The sequence below is a fragment of the Narcine bancroftii genome, chromosome 1 (assembly GCF_036971445.1).
Source record: "Narcine bancroftii isolate sNarBan1 chromosome 1, sNarBan1.hap1, whole genome shotgun sequence".
In the NCBI taxonomy this organism is placed as follows: domain Eukaryota; kingdom Metazoa; phylum Chordata; class Chondrichthyes; order Torpediniformes; family Narcinidae; genus Narcine; species Narcine bancroftii.
Window position 1 is genome coordinate 424,558,436 of NC_091469.1, and position 16,061 is coordinate 424,574,496.

Below are 16,061 nucleotides of genomic sequence, written 5' to 3' on the forward strand. Positions count from 1 at the left end.
TAGAATCTTTCACTGCATGTTTCACTGAGATGACCTACTATTCCAAGATGTTAAATCAGTATGGATCCAATCTGTTTAAATTTTCTTCAGACATCAGAAGAATCAGTAGAGTGAATCTTCTCTGTACTGCCTCCACTATGATCATGCCCTTTCCCAATAATAGATTTAAATATTTTCTTCCAGGCCAGATCCCACAACCTATATTAAATATAACCTGGATATATATATTTTTTTTCATTTATTGTGGGGCCCTAGTTCAACTGCAACATGGTAAATCCTGCACTGGAAACAATTTCTGGGGTGTCCCTTTCTCTTGGTGCTGTAAGCATGTGCTTAATGGTTATTTTTTTAAAGGGTGAAAAACTACAGCATGCTGTTGTGCAGAGGGACTTGGGAGTGCTTTGTGCATGAATCGCAAAAAGTTAGGTTGCAGGTGCAGCAGGTTATTAAGAAAGCAAATGTAATGTTGGCCTTCATCGCTAGAGGAATTGAATTCAGGAGTAGGGAGGTAATGTGGCAACTGTACAAGGTACTGGTGAGACCGCACCTGGAGTACTGTGTCCAGTTCTGGTCTCCATACTTGAGGAAGGATATACTGGCTTTGGAGACGGTCCAGAGGAGGTTTACTAGGTTGATCCCTGGGATGAAGGGGTTGACTTATGATGAAAGATTAAATCGTCTAGGATTGTATTCGCTCGAGTTCAGAAGAATGAGAGGAGATCTTATTGAAACATATAGGATTATGAAGGGTATGGATAGGATAGATGTAGGAAGGTTTTTTCAGCTTGGCCGGGTAAACTAAAACGAGAGGACACAGTCTCAAGATTCAGGGGAGTAGATTTAGGACAGAGATGAGGGAAAATAGTTTTTCCCAGAGAGTAGTGAATGTTTGGAATTCTCTAACCAGGGAAGTGGTTGAGGCTGCTTCATTAAACATTTTTAAAATTTGGTTAGATAAATTTTTACATGATAGAGAATTAGGGGATATGGGGAGAAAGCAGGTAAGTGGAGTTTGGTCATAAATTAGATCAGCCATGATCGTATTGAATGGCAGAGCAGGCTCGATGGGCCATTTTTGGCCTACTCCCTGTTCCTACTTCCTATGTTAATCCAGACCTATTATTGCCTGAAACACTTGTCATTTTTATTCTCAAGCCTAAACATGCAAATGGAGAGATTTATTACCTACCATTTTGTGAATTGAATTCAGTATGACCTCTGATTTCACTATGCAAGGGCAGGTCATTGCTCAATGTTGAATGCCTTTTGGTATTTTGCAGCCAATTGAAAAAGGGGGAGGGATAAAAATTAGACCATGTTTTTTGTTTTGTTTTTTTTAAATTTTTTATTTTTCACACCATAAATCACGTTAGCCATGATATACACTTTTTCTTTTTCACACATATACAGTGACTTTTTCTCCCCCCCCCCTCCCTCCTCCCAAGCCACCCCCCCCACCCCCCCCCTCATCCATTTTAGGTATACAATCTAGGTTGCATTAAGCCAGTCAGACAATGTTGTCATTCAACAAAATACACCAGAAATTCTACTGAGTCCATTCTTTTCTTCTCTTCTCCTTCCATCAACTTAGGTAATGTTTGTTCCCAGTAGGTTTTCGCTATTGTAATTTAATGTAAGGCTCAAAATTTTGGATGATCTCAATCAGATATTAAATGAAAATAACAGAAAACAATATACCAAAGAATCCAGAGATCTTTCTCCTAAGTAACATAAAAAATAAAGAATTTGGAATTGACTTGGAGGATACACAAAAAAGATTTGTTAAGATAGCCCTAGCTATCTAAAAAATGTAAGATGAGCAGAATTGCAACAGGACCATCTTGAAGTTGCAATATATTCTGATCTTGTACCAATCTTTAATCAGGTCATTTCCAAAAATTACATATAGGATTTTAAAAAATACTTTATTTAAATTTTAAAATCACATAACATAACATTAGTCACTACATTTTAAAACAGACATAATGTGATTAGTCATTTATATATAACCCCGCCAACCTTCCCAACCACCCCACTAATACCCTCCCTCTTCCCTTCCGCACCTACAAAAAAACAAAAAGATCATCAATTAGTTCAATCATATTAAAAACTTTTTGTCTGACCGAGAGATCAAATTCTAAACACCAATAGTTTTGATATAAGGACTCCAAACATTATCAAAGAAAATATATTTGTCTCTTAAATTATATGTAATCTTTTCTAAAGGAATACAGGCTTTAATTTCATTATGTCATCTTTTCATACTTAAAATGGAGTCAGATTTACATGTAAGAGCTAAACACCTTTTTAGAAACCACCAAAGACAAATGCAAAATTCAATTTGGTACATAGTCAATCTCAATCTTAAAACTATCGACTTAATATTTCTTAATAAAAACAACAAATTCAATTTGGTACATAGTCAATCTCAATCTTAAAACTATCGACTTAATATCTCTTAATAAAAACAACACTAGGTCAAAGGTAAACTCTGTTTTAATATATGTTCCAAAACCAATTTAATTTGCAACCAAAAATGTTTAACCTTAGGACAAATCCACATCGAATGGAAAAAAAAGTACCTACTTCTTGGTCACATCTAAACATAGATTTGAAGAACTAAGTTGAAAATTTTTCAGTTTATACAGAGTCAAATACAATTGATGTAAAAAGTCATATTGCACTCATCTATAACGTACATTTATTACCTTAGTCATACTATCTTTACACAAATTTCTCCAAACATTTTCATCAATCGTTCTAATCTAAATCCAATTCCCATTTCATTCTTGATTTATGAAGATCTGGTTTAGGCATTTTATTTTGTAACAACTTTATATATTTCAGAAATAAATTGTTTTGAATCATCTTTAGTAAGTAATAATTCTAAAGAAGAATGTCTAGGTTTTTCTAATAAAAAGTTTTTGACTTGATAATAACAAAAAGGTGTTCAGAGGGATTTGAAATTTGTCTTTCATACGATAAAAATACAAAAAAATTCCTTGTTTCAAAGCAATTTTTGACTTTTTAAAATTCTCGTTTGGTTCCAAACTTTCAAAAGCTGATTATCACAGTAAAAGAAAAAAGTTTGTTCTGATATAAAGGTGTTTCCAATGAAATCTTCCCTTTCCCACCTGTCTGATAATCAATTTATTCCATAGCTCAATTAAATGCTTTAAAATTGGTGGGTCTACACCAACTAATAATTTTGAATTCCATTTATAAATAAATTCCATCGTAGATTTTTACATTTAGGGTTCATTATTATGTGGGCTTCACACGAAAGTCAGCATTTAAGACTCATCCCCTGTGTCATAGAATAAAAATGCTCCCACATTGCTGCTGGTTGAAAGTTCCAGGATTTTGACCAGGTTGAAATAAAAACAATGGTAATATATTGCCATCACTAACATTTTGGGTCTGCGCCCTTCCTCGAGGTACCTATAATAATAACCTATAATAAAAATCTATAATAATCGTTAACTCTCTGGGACGTTGCAAGACCAGCTGAGTTCCTCCAGCATTTCTGTGTTTTGATTACAATCATAGTGTTTGCAGACTTTTGTGTTTCACTCTTTTTGCAGTGCTTCTTTTTTTTTAAATGTTTTATTTTTCACACCATAAATCACAATAGCCATGATATACACTTTTCTTTTTCACACATTTACAGTGACTTTTTCTCCCCCCCCCACTCCCTCCTCGCAAAGCCACCCCCCCACCCCCCCCCACTCTCATCCATTTTAGGTATTCAATCTAGGTTGCATTAAGTCAGTCATACAATGTTGTCATTCAACAAAAATACACCAGAAATTCTACAGAGTCCATTCTTTTCTTTCCTTCTCCTTCCATCAACTTAGGTAATGTTTGTCCCCGGTAGGTTTTCGCTATTGTATTTAATGTAAGGCTCCCATACTTGTTCGAATATTTCAATATTATTTCTTAAACTATATGTTATTTTTTCTAATGGAATACATTTATTCATTTCTATATACCATTGTTGTATTTTCAAATTATCTTCCAATTTCCAGGTTGACATAATACATTTTTTTTGCTACGGCTAGGGCTATCTTAACAAATCTTTTTTGTGCATCTTCCAAGTCAATTCCAAATTCTTTATTTTTTATGTTACTTAGGAGAAAGATCTCTGGACTCTTTGGTATATTGTTTTCTGTTATTTTATTTAATATCTGATTGAGATCTTCCCAAAACTTTTCTACTCTCTCACATGTCCAGATTGCATGAATTGTTGTTCCCCTTTTCTTTTTTCTGTTTTGTTTGTTTTTTTTTTGGTTCTCGCTTTAGTGTTTGATGCTCTGGGTTTGGTCTTCTTTTTCATCGAAAACATCTATCAGATACTGTTGGGTCCCATTTATTTAACTTTTGCGGTGTAATGTATAGTCTGTGTAACCAATTATATTGTATCATACGCAGCCTCGTATTTATTGTATTTCTCATCGTTCCAGAACATAATTTCTCCCATGTTTCCTTTTTTATCTTTATATTTAAATCTTGTTCCCATTTTTGTTTAGTTTTACCATTTGTTTCCTCATTCTCCTTTTCTTGCAGTTTAATATACATATTTGTTATAAATCTTTTGATTAACATTGTATCTGTAATCACATATTCAAGGTTACTTCCCTCTGGTAAACTCAAGTTGCTTCCTAATTTATCTTTCAAGTAGGATCTCAGTTGGTAATATGCCAGCGCTGTATCTCCAGTTATATTGTACTTATCTCTCATTTGTTCAAAGGATAAGAATCTACTTCCTGAAAAACAATTTTCTATTCTTTTAATCCCTTTTTTTTCCCATTTTCTAAAGGAAAGGTTGTCTATTGTAAAAGGGAGTAGCTTATTTTGCGTCAATATTAGTTTTGGTAATTGATAATTTGTTTTATTTCTTTCTACATGAATCTTTTTCCAAATATTGAGGAGATGGTGTAATACTGGGGAAGTTCTATGTTGTACCAATTTTTCATCCCATTTATATAATATGTGTTCAGGTATCTTTTCCCCTATTTTATCTAATTCTAATCTCGTCCAGTCTGGTTTTTCCCTTGTTTGATAAAAATCTGATAGGTATCTTAATTGTGCGGCTCTATAATAATTTTTGAAGTTTGGCAGTTGTAAGCCTCCTTGTTTATACCATTCTGTTAATTTATCTAGTGCTATCCTCGGTTTCCCCCCTCTCCATAAAAATTTCCTTATTATTTTCTTTAACTCTTTGAAGAATTTTTCTGTCAGTTGTATTGGCAATGCCTGAAATAAGTATAGTATCCTTGGAAAAATGTTCATTTTAATACAGTTTATCCTTCCTATCAGTGTTAGTGGTAGCTCTTTCCAATGCTCTAAATCGTCCTGTAATATTTTCATTAGTGGATTGTAATTGAGTTTATATAATTGGCCTAGATTTTTGTTTATTTGTACACCTAGGTATCTTATTGCCTGCATTTGCCATCTGAATGGGGATTCCTTCTTAAATTTTGAGAAATCCGCGTTATTCATAGGCATTGCTTCACTTTTATTTACGTTTATCTTGTATCCCGACACTTCTCCATATTCCTTCAATTTCTTATATAATTCTTTTATTGATAGTTCTAGTTCTGTTAAGTACACTATCACATCATCCGCAAATAGACTGATTTTATATTCCCTGTCTTTTATTTTTATTCCTTTTATATTATTATCTATTCTTATCAATTCTGCTAGTGGTTCTATAGCTAGCGCAAACAATAACGGTGATAGTGGGCATCCCTGCCGCGTTGACCTGGTTAAGTTAAATTGCTTTGATACATGTCCATTTACTGTCACTTTCGCTAACGGTCCCTTATATAATGCTTTAATCCAATTAATATACTTCTCCGGTAAACTGAATTTTTGCAATACTTTGAACAAATAATTCCATTCTACTCTGTCGAAGGCCTTCTCTGCGTCTAAAGCAACTGCTACTGCAGGTGCTTTATTTCCTTCTACTGCATGAATTAAGTTAATAAATTTATAAATATTGTCTGTTGTGCGTCTTTTTTTGATAAATCCAGTTTGGTCTAAATTTACCATTTTCGGTACCTGTTCTGCTAATCTGTTTGCTAATAGTTTAGCTATTATCTTATAATCTGTGTTTAGAAATGATATTGGTCTATATGACGCTGGTGAGAGTGGATCTTTCCCTTGTTTTAGTATCACTGTAATTATTGCTGTTTTACATGAATCTGGTAAGTTTTGTGTCTCATCAATCTGGTTGATTACATCCAGGAGGGGCGGTATAAATAGGTCTTTAAATGTTTTGTAGAATTCTATTGGGAGTCCATCCTCTCCTGGGGTCTTATTATTTGGTAATTTTTTTTATTATCTCTTGTATTCCTACTGTTCCAAATGGTTCTGTTAATTTATTTTGTTCCTCTATTTGTAGTTTTGGTAGTTCAATTTTAGTCAAAAATTCATCTATTTTCCCTTCTTTCCCTTCGTTTTCAGTTCGGTATAATTGTTCATAGAATTCTCTGAAGTTTTCCTTAATTTCTTTCGGATTATATGTAACTTGTTTGTCTTTTTTGCTTGTTGCCAATACCATTTTCTTAGTGTGCTCTGTCTTAAGCTGCCATGCTAAGATTTTGTGTTTTTTCACCTAGTTCATAATATTTCTGTTTTGTCTTCATTATATTCTTCTCCACCTTATATGTTTGTAATGTTTCATATTTTATTTTTTTATCCGCCAATTCTCTTCTTTTAGTTGTATCTTCCTTCATTGCTAATTTTTTTTCTATGTTTACTATTTCCCTTTCCAACTGCTCTGTTTCCTGATTGTAGTCCTTCTTAATCTTGGTTGCATAACTTATTATTTGCCCTCTAATGAATGCTTTCATTGCGTCCCATAGTATAAACTTATCTTCCACTGATTCCGTATTTACTTCAAAATACATTTTTAATTGTTTTTCAATAAATTCTCTAAAATCCTGTCTTTTAAGTAGCATGGGGTTTAATCTCCATCTATACATTCTTGGAGGGATGTCCTCTAGCTTTACTGTCAGTATTAGGGGTGAATGGTCCGATAGCATTCTCGCTTTATATTCTGTTTTTCTTACTCTATCCTGCATACTAGCTGATAACAAAAATAGGTCTATTCTTGAGTATGTTTTATGTCTAGTCGAGTAGTATGAGTATTCCTTTTCTTTTGGGTTTTGTTTCCTCCATATGTCCACAAGTTTCATTTCTTGCATTGATTTAATTATAAATTTGGTTACTTTGTTCTTCCTGTTAATTTTTTTCCCCGTTTTATCCATATTTGGATCCAAATTCAGATTGAAATCCCCTCCTACTAGTATGTTCCCTTGCGTATTAGCTACCTTCAAAAAGATATCTTGCATAAACTTTTGATCTTCTTCGTTAGGTGAATATATATTAAGTAGATTCCAATGCTCCGAATATATCTGACATTTTATCATAACATATCTCCCTGCTGGATCTATTATTTCCTCTTCTATTTTAAATGGCACATTTTTGCTAATTAATATAGCCACTCCTCTTGCTTTTGAATTATACGATGCTGCTGTTACATGTCCTACCCAATCTCTCTTTAATTTCTTGTGCTCCAATTCAGTTAAGTGTGTTTCTTGGACAAATGCTATATCTATTTTTTCCTTTTTCAATAAATTTAGTAGTTTCTTCCTTTTAATTTGGTTATGTATTCCATTAATATTTAAAGTCATATAGTTCAGCGTAGCCATTTTATATTTTGTTTATCTTCTCTTTCCGTTTTTCCATCATTACCTTTCCTCCTTTTCCATTTCTGTTTTCTTATTTTCAACTCTTTACAAGACAACATTCCTACAACATCCAACATTTTCCTTATTCTCCTATTTCTATCTTCTTTATCCCCAATCTCCCCTTCCCCTCCTGAGTTGTCCTTTATCCCTTGTCGGACAACCACATCTCCCCTCTCCATTTGGATTTGCGAATCCACTCGCAAGCGTCAACTGATTTTGCAGTGACCGCTATTTTCCCCCACCCAGCCCCCCCCAGAAAAGATTTCACTTTTCATATGTCACAAAGGTCACTCTTTTAATTCCCTCCTTATTCTCTCTATTCCATTACCTTCCCTTATTAATTCTTGTCTATACTATCTATATTTTCCTCTAATTGCAGATACATTCACGTATGCACCTTGTCTCTATTCACTCTTATACCTCTTTACCCACATACATATCAATCGTGATCATTTTTACTCTCATTACCCGTCTTCATCCCTCAGTCTATTTTTGTAATTGTTCTGCAAATTTTCGTGCTTCTTCTGGATCCGAGAATAGTCTGTTTTGTTGTCCTGGAATAAATATTTTCAATACCGCAGGATGCTTCAGTATAAATTTATACCCTTTCTTCCATAAAATCGCCTTTGCTGTATTGAACTCCTTTCTCTTCTTTAGGAGTTCAAAACTTATATCTGGATAAATGAAGATTTTTTGCCCTTTATATTCCAGTGGTTTGTTGCCCTCTCTTACTTTTTCCATTGCCTTCTCCAGTACCTTTTCTCTTGTAGTATATCTTAGGAATTTTACTACAATAGATCTTGGTTTTTGTTGTGGTTGTGGTTTAGAGGCCAATGCTCTATGTGCCCTTTCTATTTCCATTTCTTGCTGTAGTTCTGGACATCCTAGGGTCTTAGGGATCCACTCTTTTATAAACTCCCTCATATTCTTGCCTTCTTCATCTTCCTTCAGGCCCACTATCTTTATGTTATTTCTTCTGTTATAATTTTCCATTATATCTATTTTTTGAGCTAGTAGTTCTTGTGTCTCTTTAGTTTTTTTATTAGATTTCTCCAATTTCTTTTTTAAGTCTTCTACCTCCATTTCTGCTGCTACTGCCCGTTCTTCCATCTTGTCCATTTTTTTCCCCATTTCTGTTAAGGTCATATCTATTTTATTCACTTTCTCTTCTGTGTTGTTTATTCTTCTTCTTAAATCATTGAATTCCTGTGTTTGCCATTCTTTAAATGACTCCATGTATCCTCTAACAAGAGAAAGTATATCCTTTACCTTGCCTTTCCCTTCATCTATTTCACTGTATTCTTCCTCCTCTTCTTCCTCTGGGTTGGCCATCTGTTGTTTCTTTGTTGCCCTTTCCTTCTCTTCTTTCTTGTTTTCATTGTTTTCTGTGGTCTCTTCTTACTGCAGGTGTTCTGCAGCTGTCGTTGCCGGCTGTGGAGATCGACTCCCCAGCTGGTCCCCCCTCCCGTCGGTGAGTTTTTTTTCATGCGCGTTTGCGCACTTTTACTCGGCTCTGCGAGCCATTGTTGTAGTTCTTTTTCTACCGACTTGAGGATGCGGGCTTCTCTCTCCACAGCGGGCTTCTTCGGACAGGTAAGGCCCTCACCTTTTTCCTCCGTTGTCTTCTCTTCCTCTCTTCTTTCCGTTGATTTTGATTTTCTTTTTTTGTCTCCATCTTCTTTCCACCTTTATACTCACTTTTCTTTAACTTTTATTTCTGTGCCTTTGTATTTTCTCTTGTTTTTCCCGACTTTTCTGGAGAGGGCTGGAGTTCTCCATCCGGCCACTACTCCATCACGTGACTCAAAATTAGACCATGTTGACTAGACATATTCCATATGGCTGTAGATACCATTATTGTAGCTATTAAGTACTTTCTTTAAAGATGCAATTCATTTTCAATCATGTTTTAGTCCAGGGTGAGATGCAAAATGAACGTAATTTTCAAATGGTAGGAACTTCAATAGACCAAGAATCAACTATGCACTCAGGGTAAGAATGAACAGGGTTGTGAAAAACTCTGCTTGCAACATTTGAGACATTCAAGGAGGATACCACTATTTGCAATGAAAAATAGGAATTTCTCATCAATTGTAAGAATGTAAGGCTCTGTACATAGTATGCTGAGCTTGCATATGGTCTGGGGTTTTAATTTGATCAGCTTGGTATCTTATTTTTAAATACATCCTGTATAGCCCTTGGTATGAAATAGGGATGGTTCCTTGCCACAAAGGTAACTATAGAGCCAGAGCATGAAATAACAGTTCAGATGTTGCCAGCATCTTTCAGTGCCTCATGGATGCCTGGTTCTGAATTGCTAGCTTTCGTCTGCATCTGACCCTTGTAAGCATTATGACAAGAAATACACACATCAATTATTGAAGCTGTATATGTATAGACCAAGCAAGCTGGGACGTGGCAGCGAGGTCCTTGGGTCGTAGTTTTTATATCGGAGTGGCCTTCTCCTATGCAGGTTTCTTACCCGGGCTGGAGGGGCCTGCCTCCCCTCCTAGGTCGGTCCATACTGCCCGGACCGGGGCCGAGGCCGCCGCAGTTCACCCTGTGCCTGGATTGGGGCCGCCGCCTCCCACTCTCTGCCCGGATCGGGGCCTTCGCCTGCCCCACTCGACCGAGGCCGGGGCTGCCGTCTCCCCCTTTACATGGGTGTAAAGGGTGGGGCCAGTACTGCGCGCACTGCACTCCACCTAAAAGCTCCTTTGCGCAGGCCCGAGGACAGGTCCACGTCCTCCCCCTCCACGTCCTCCCCCTCCACGTCCTCCCCCTCCACGTCCTCCCCCTCCACGTCCTCCCCCTCCACGTCCTCCCCCTCCACGTCCTCCCCCTCCACGTCCTCCCCCTCCACGTCCTCCCCCTCCACGTCCTCCCCCTCCACGTCCTCCCCCTCCACGTCCTCCCCCTCCACGTCCTCCCCCTCCACGTCCTCCCCCTCCACGTCCTCCCCCTCCACGTCCTCCCCCTCCACGTCCTCCCCCTCCACGTCCTCCCCCTCCACGTCCTCCCCCTCCACGTCCTCCCCCTCCACGTCCTCCCCCTCCACGTCCTCCCCCTCCACGTCCTCCCCCTCCACGTCCTCCCCCTCCACGTCCTCCCCCTCCACGTCCTCCCCCTCCACGTCCTCCCCCTCCACGTCCTCCCCCTCCACGTCCTCCCCCTCCACGTCCTCCCCCTCCACGTCCTCCCCCTCCACGTCCTCCCCCTCCACGTCCTCCCCCTCCACGTCCTCCCCCTCCACGTCCTCCCCCTCCACGTCCTCCCCCTCCACGTCCTCCCCCTCCACGTCCTCCCCCTCCACGTCCTCCCCCTCCACGTCCTCCCCCTCCACGTCCTCCCCCTCCACGTCCTCCCCCTCCACGTCCTCCCCCTCCACGTCCTCCCCCTCCACGTCCTCCCCCTCCACGTCCTCCCCCTCCACGTCCTCCCCCTCCACGTCCTCCCCCTCCACGTCCTCCCCCTCCACGTCCTCCCCCTCCACGTCCTCCCCCTCCACGTCCTCCCCCTCCACGTCCTCCCCCTCCACGTCCTCCCCCTCCACGTCCTCCCCCTCCACGTCCTCCCCCTCCACGTCCTCCCCCTCCACGTCCTCCCCCTCCACGTCCTCCCCCTCAAAAGATGCTCACAAACTCAAGCTAGCATGCTGGAACATCAGAACCATGCTAGACAAGGCTGACTGCCACCGACCTGAACGTCGGTCTGCCCTCATTGCACATGAACTCCTCAGACTTGACATCGACATAGCCGCTCTCAGTGAAGTCCGCCTGGCAGATGTAGGCAGCCTCCAAGAACGCGGCGCGGGCTACACACTCTACTGGTCTGGCAAGCCTTCGGATGAACGACGCCTATCTGGTGTAGGCTTCATGGTCAAGAGCTTCATTGCCTCCAAACTCGAAAACCTTCCGACAGGCCTCTCGGACCGAATCATGTCCATGCGACTCCCACTTCAAAACAAGCGTCACATCACCCTCATCAGTGTCTATGCTCCAACCCTCCAGGCGGAACCAGCAGAAAAGAACAAGTTCTACACCGACCTGCGCAACCTCATCCAACGTACCCCTACAGCCGACAAGGTTGTCATCCTGGGTGACTTCAACGCTCGTGTCGGCAAAGACTCAGAAACCTGGCCAGGAATCCTGGGCAAGCATGGCGTCGGCAAGTGCAACGGCAATGGGCGCCTCCTGTTGGAGCTCTGCGCAGAACAGCGACTTGTCATTACAAACACCCTTTTTCAGCAGAGGGACAGCCTTAAGACCACCTGGATGCATCCTCGATCCAAACACTGGCACCTCCTGGACTACATCCTGGTGCGAGAAAGTGACAAACAAGATGTGCTCCACACCAGGGTCATGCCTAGCGCGGAATGCCACACTGACCACCGGCTGGTTCGCTGCAAGCTCAACCTTCACTTCAAGCCAAAGCCCAGGAACAATAAAGCCCCCAGAAAGAGGTTCAATGTTGGAAACCTGCAGTCAGACGAAGCGAGAGGAAGCTTCCAGGCAAACCTCAAAGCAAAGCTCGACGTTGCAACCCGCCTCACGGACCCGTCCCCTGAAACCCTCTGGGATCAGTTGAAGACTACCATACTGCAATCCACTGAAGAGGTACTGGGCTTCTCCTCCAGGAAAAACAAGGACTGGTTTGACGAAAACAGCCAGGAAATCCAGGAGCTGCTGGCAAAGAAGCGAGCTGCCCACCAGGCTCACCTTACAAAGCCGTCCTGTCCAGAGAAGAAACAAGCCTTCCGTCGCGCATGCAGCCATCTTCAGCGCAAACTCCGGGAGATCCAAAATGAGTGGTGGACTAGCCTCGCCAAACGAACACAGCTCAGCGCGGACATTGGCGACTTTAGGGGTTTCTACGAGGCTCTAAAGGCTGTGTACGGCCCCTCACCCCAAGTCTAAAGCCCGCTGCGCAGCTCAGACGGCAAAGTCCTCCTCAGCGACAAGATCTCCATCCTCAACCGATGGTCAAAACACTTCCAATCTCTTTTCAGTGCCAAACGCTCAGTCCAAGATTCCGCCCTGCTCCAGCTCCCTCAACAGCCCCTAAGGCTAGAGCTGGATGAGGTTCCCACCCTGGATGAGACATATAAGGCAATCGAACAACTGAAAAGTGGCAAAGCAGCAGGTATGGATGGAATCCCCCCAGAAGTCTGGAAGGCTGGCGGCAAAACTCTGCATGCCAAACTGCATGAGTGTTTCAAGCTTTGTTGGGACCAAGGTAAACTGCCTCAGGATCTTCGTGATGCCACCATCATCACCCTGTACAAAAACAAAGGCGAGAAATCAGACTGCTCAAACTACAGGGGAATCACGTTGCTCTCCAATGCAGGCAAAATCTTTGCTCGGATTCTACTAAATAGAATAATACCTAGTGTCGCCGAGAATATTCTCCCAGAATTGCAGTGCGGCTTTCGCGCAAACAGAGGAACCACTGACATGGTCTTTGCCCTCAGACAGCTCCAAGAAAAGTGCAGAGAACAAAACAAAGGACTCTACATCACCTTTGTTGACCTCACCAAAGCCTTCGACACCGTGAGCAGGAAAGGGCTTTGGCAAATACTAGAGCGCATCGGATGTCCCCCAAAGTTCCTCAACATGATTATCCAACTGCACGAAAACCAACAAGGTCGGGTCAGATACAGCAATGAGCTCTCTGAACCCTTCTCCATTAACAATGGCGTGAAGCAAGGCTTTGTTCTCGCACCAACCCTCTTTTCAATCTTCTTCAGCATGATGCTGAACCAAGCCATGAAAGACCCCAACAATGAAGACGCTGTTTACATCCGGTACCGCACGGATGGCAGTCTCTTCAATCTGAGGCGCCTGCAAGCTCACACCAAGACACAAGAGAAACTTGTCCGTGAACTACTCTTTGCAGATGATGCCGCTTTAGTTGCCCATTCAGAGCCAGTTCTTCAGTGCTTGACGTCCTGCTTTGCGGAAACTGCCAAAATGTTTGGCCTGGAAGTCAGCCTGAAGAAAACTGAGGTCCTCCATCAGCCAGCCCCCCCACATCTCCATCGGGCACACAAAACTCAAAACAGTCAACCAGTTTACCTATCTCGGCTGCACCATTTCATCAGATGTAAGGATCGACAATGAGATAGACAACAGACTCGCCAAGGCAAATAGCGCCTTTGGAAGACTACACAAAAGAGTCTGGAAAAACAACCAACTGAAAAACCTCACAAAGATTAGTGTATACAGAGCCGTTGTCATACCCACACTCCTGTTCGGCTCCGAATCATGGGTCCTCTACCGGTACCACCTACGGCTCCTAGAACGCTTCCACCAGCGTTGTCTCCGCTCCATCCTCAACATCCATTGGAGCGCTTACACCCCTAACGTCGAAGTACTCGAGATGGCAGAGGTCGACAGCATCGAGTCCACGCTGCTGAAGATCCAGCTGCGCTGGATGGGTCACGTCTCCAGAATGGAGGACCATCGCCTTCCCAAGATCGTGTTATATGGCGAGCTCTCCACTGGCCACCGTGACAGAGGTGCACCAAAGAAAAGGTACAAGGACTGCCTAAAGAAATCTCTTGGTGCCTGCCACATTGACCACCGCCAGTGGGCTGATAACGCCTCAAACCGTGCATCTTGGCGCCTCACAGTTTGGTGGGCAGCAACCTCCTTTGAAGAAGACCGCAGAGCCCACCTCACTGACAAAAGGTAAAGGAGGAAAAACCTAACACCCAACCCCAACCAACCAATTTTCCCTTGCAACCGCTGCAATCGTGTCTGCCTGTCCCACATCGGACTTGTCAGCCACAAACGAGCCTGCAGCTGACGTAGACTTTTTACCCCCTCCATAAATCTTCGTCCGCGAAGCCAAGCCAAAGAAGAAAGATATGTATAGATAAAATAGAAAAATTCAAGAATGATTTTAAATGAAATGAACATTCTCAGACCATAAAGATTACAAATTCTGTTTTACGTAATCTTTTCTAGAGTATATTTGATTTTATTGTTGACCTGTGAAGCATATTGCGAAGTCGCATAACAGAGAGCACTTTTTCAGATTTCTTACATAATACGTGCTTGTGGCCATGATGCAGCGCCACCAGTTTATCCAAAATAGCTAACAAAAAACATTGCTGCACTAAAATCACCAAAGTTGAATTTTGGAGATAACTGCACAGTCTTCAACTGGGAAACAGTTCCTTGGTTGACTGGTGTAACTGTTTCAATAAAAGGTTAAGGAAATACCACAGAATTTGCAAATTTAAAAAATCCAGTAGTTCTTGGCAAAAATGGATATTTAATTCAATCAAAAATTTGTCTTTGTCAGTGACCAACCTCAAAGAGCAATAGCAAAAAAAAAATATTTTCAATTAGGAGACTGATTGTCAAATTACTGAGAACTGACTACTGCTTTCAAGTATAATTTTGGACTTGAATCCAAATGATCTGGACTTGCAATTAATTTCAGAAAGACATGGCAATATTTTCACCCAATATTAACTTAGCCCCGTTGTTCTTAAATCAGTGACATAATCTGTGGATTTTTCCATTTTCAATGGTATATAGACTGAAGTTTGAATTTTGTTATTTGGTGTATCCAGTCACATTCCATGTTGCCCTTTCAAAATTTTTGGACTCAAACATCTGGTGGTTGGTTGATTTGATTAACTTCTAATAAGATTGTACATTCTTGGCAGGGAATGCTTCAATAATGCCGCTTTTCATTTGTTCAGAGAAAGAATCAGTCGGTGCTCAGTCTGGAAAAAAGAATGAAAGGTCGATGTGTTCATATTAAGCTAAGCAGAGTGAAGTTTCTACCAGAAGTGAGACATCGCTTACTAATAGAAATACAATTCAAACTCTAGCAGAAAATAACACCTGTAAAATGGTCTAATATACAAAATGATTTGTACATATTGTGATAATAATCATTGAGAGGTAGCTCCATGTGAAACTTTCTTTTCATTTATTCCCAGAAGAGAGATGATGTAAACTTTAATTATCAGGTAATTTACAAACTATTTATTATGTAGAAGGAGATTGAAGAGTGTAACTCATTAACCAATTGCTAAACTGCTCAATCCAACTCACATACGTGGATTTGAATGTTTTGTAATTGTCTTCATACCAATATTCAGTCGACTTTTCAGATCAATAGGGCATCAGCTCCCTTCAATCTATCCAACTGAATTCCATCTCCTGCATTGATTGGCCTGGAATACTGGAAATACCTTGCTCATAGTCATTTCATCTGGCAAATTCATTAACAGTGGGGCAACAGCAAGATAATTAAAACTGCTGAAGTGGAGAAAAAGTGCTAGGT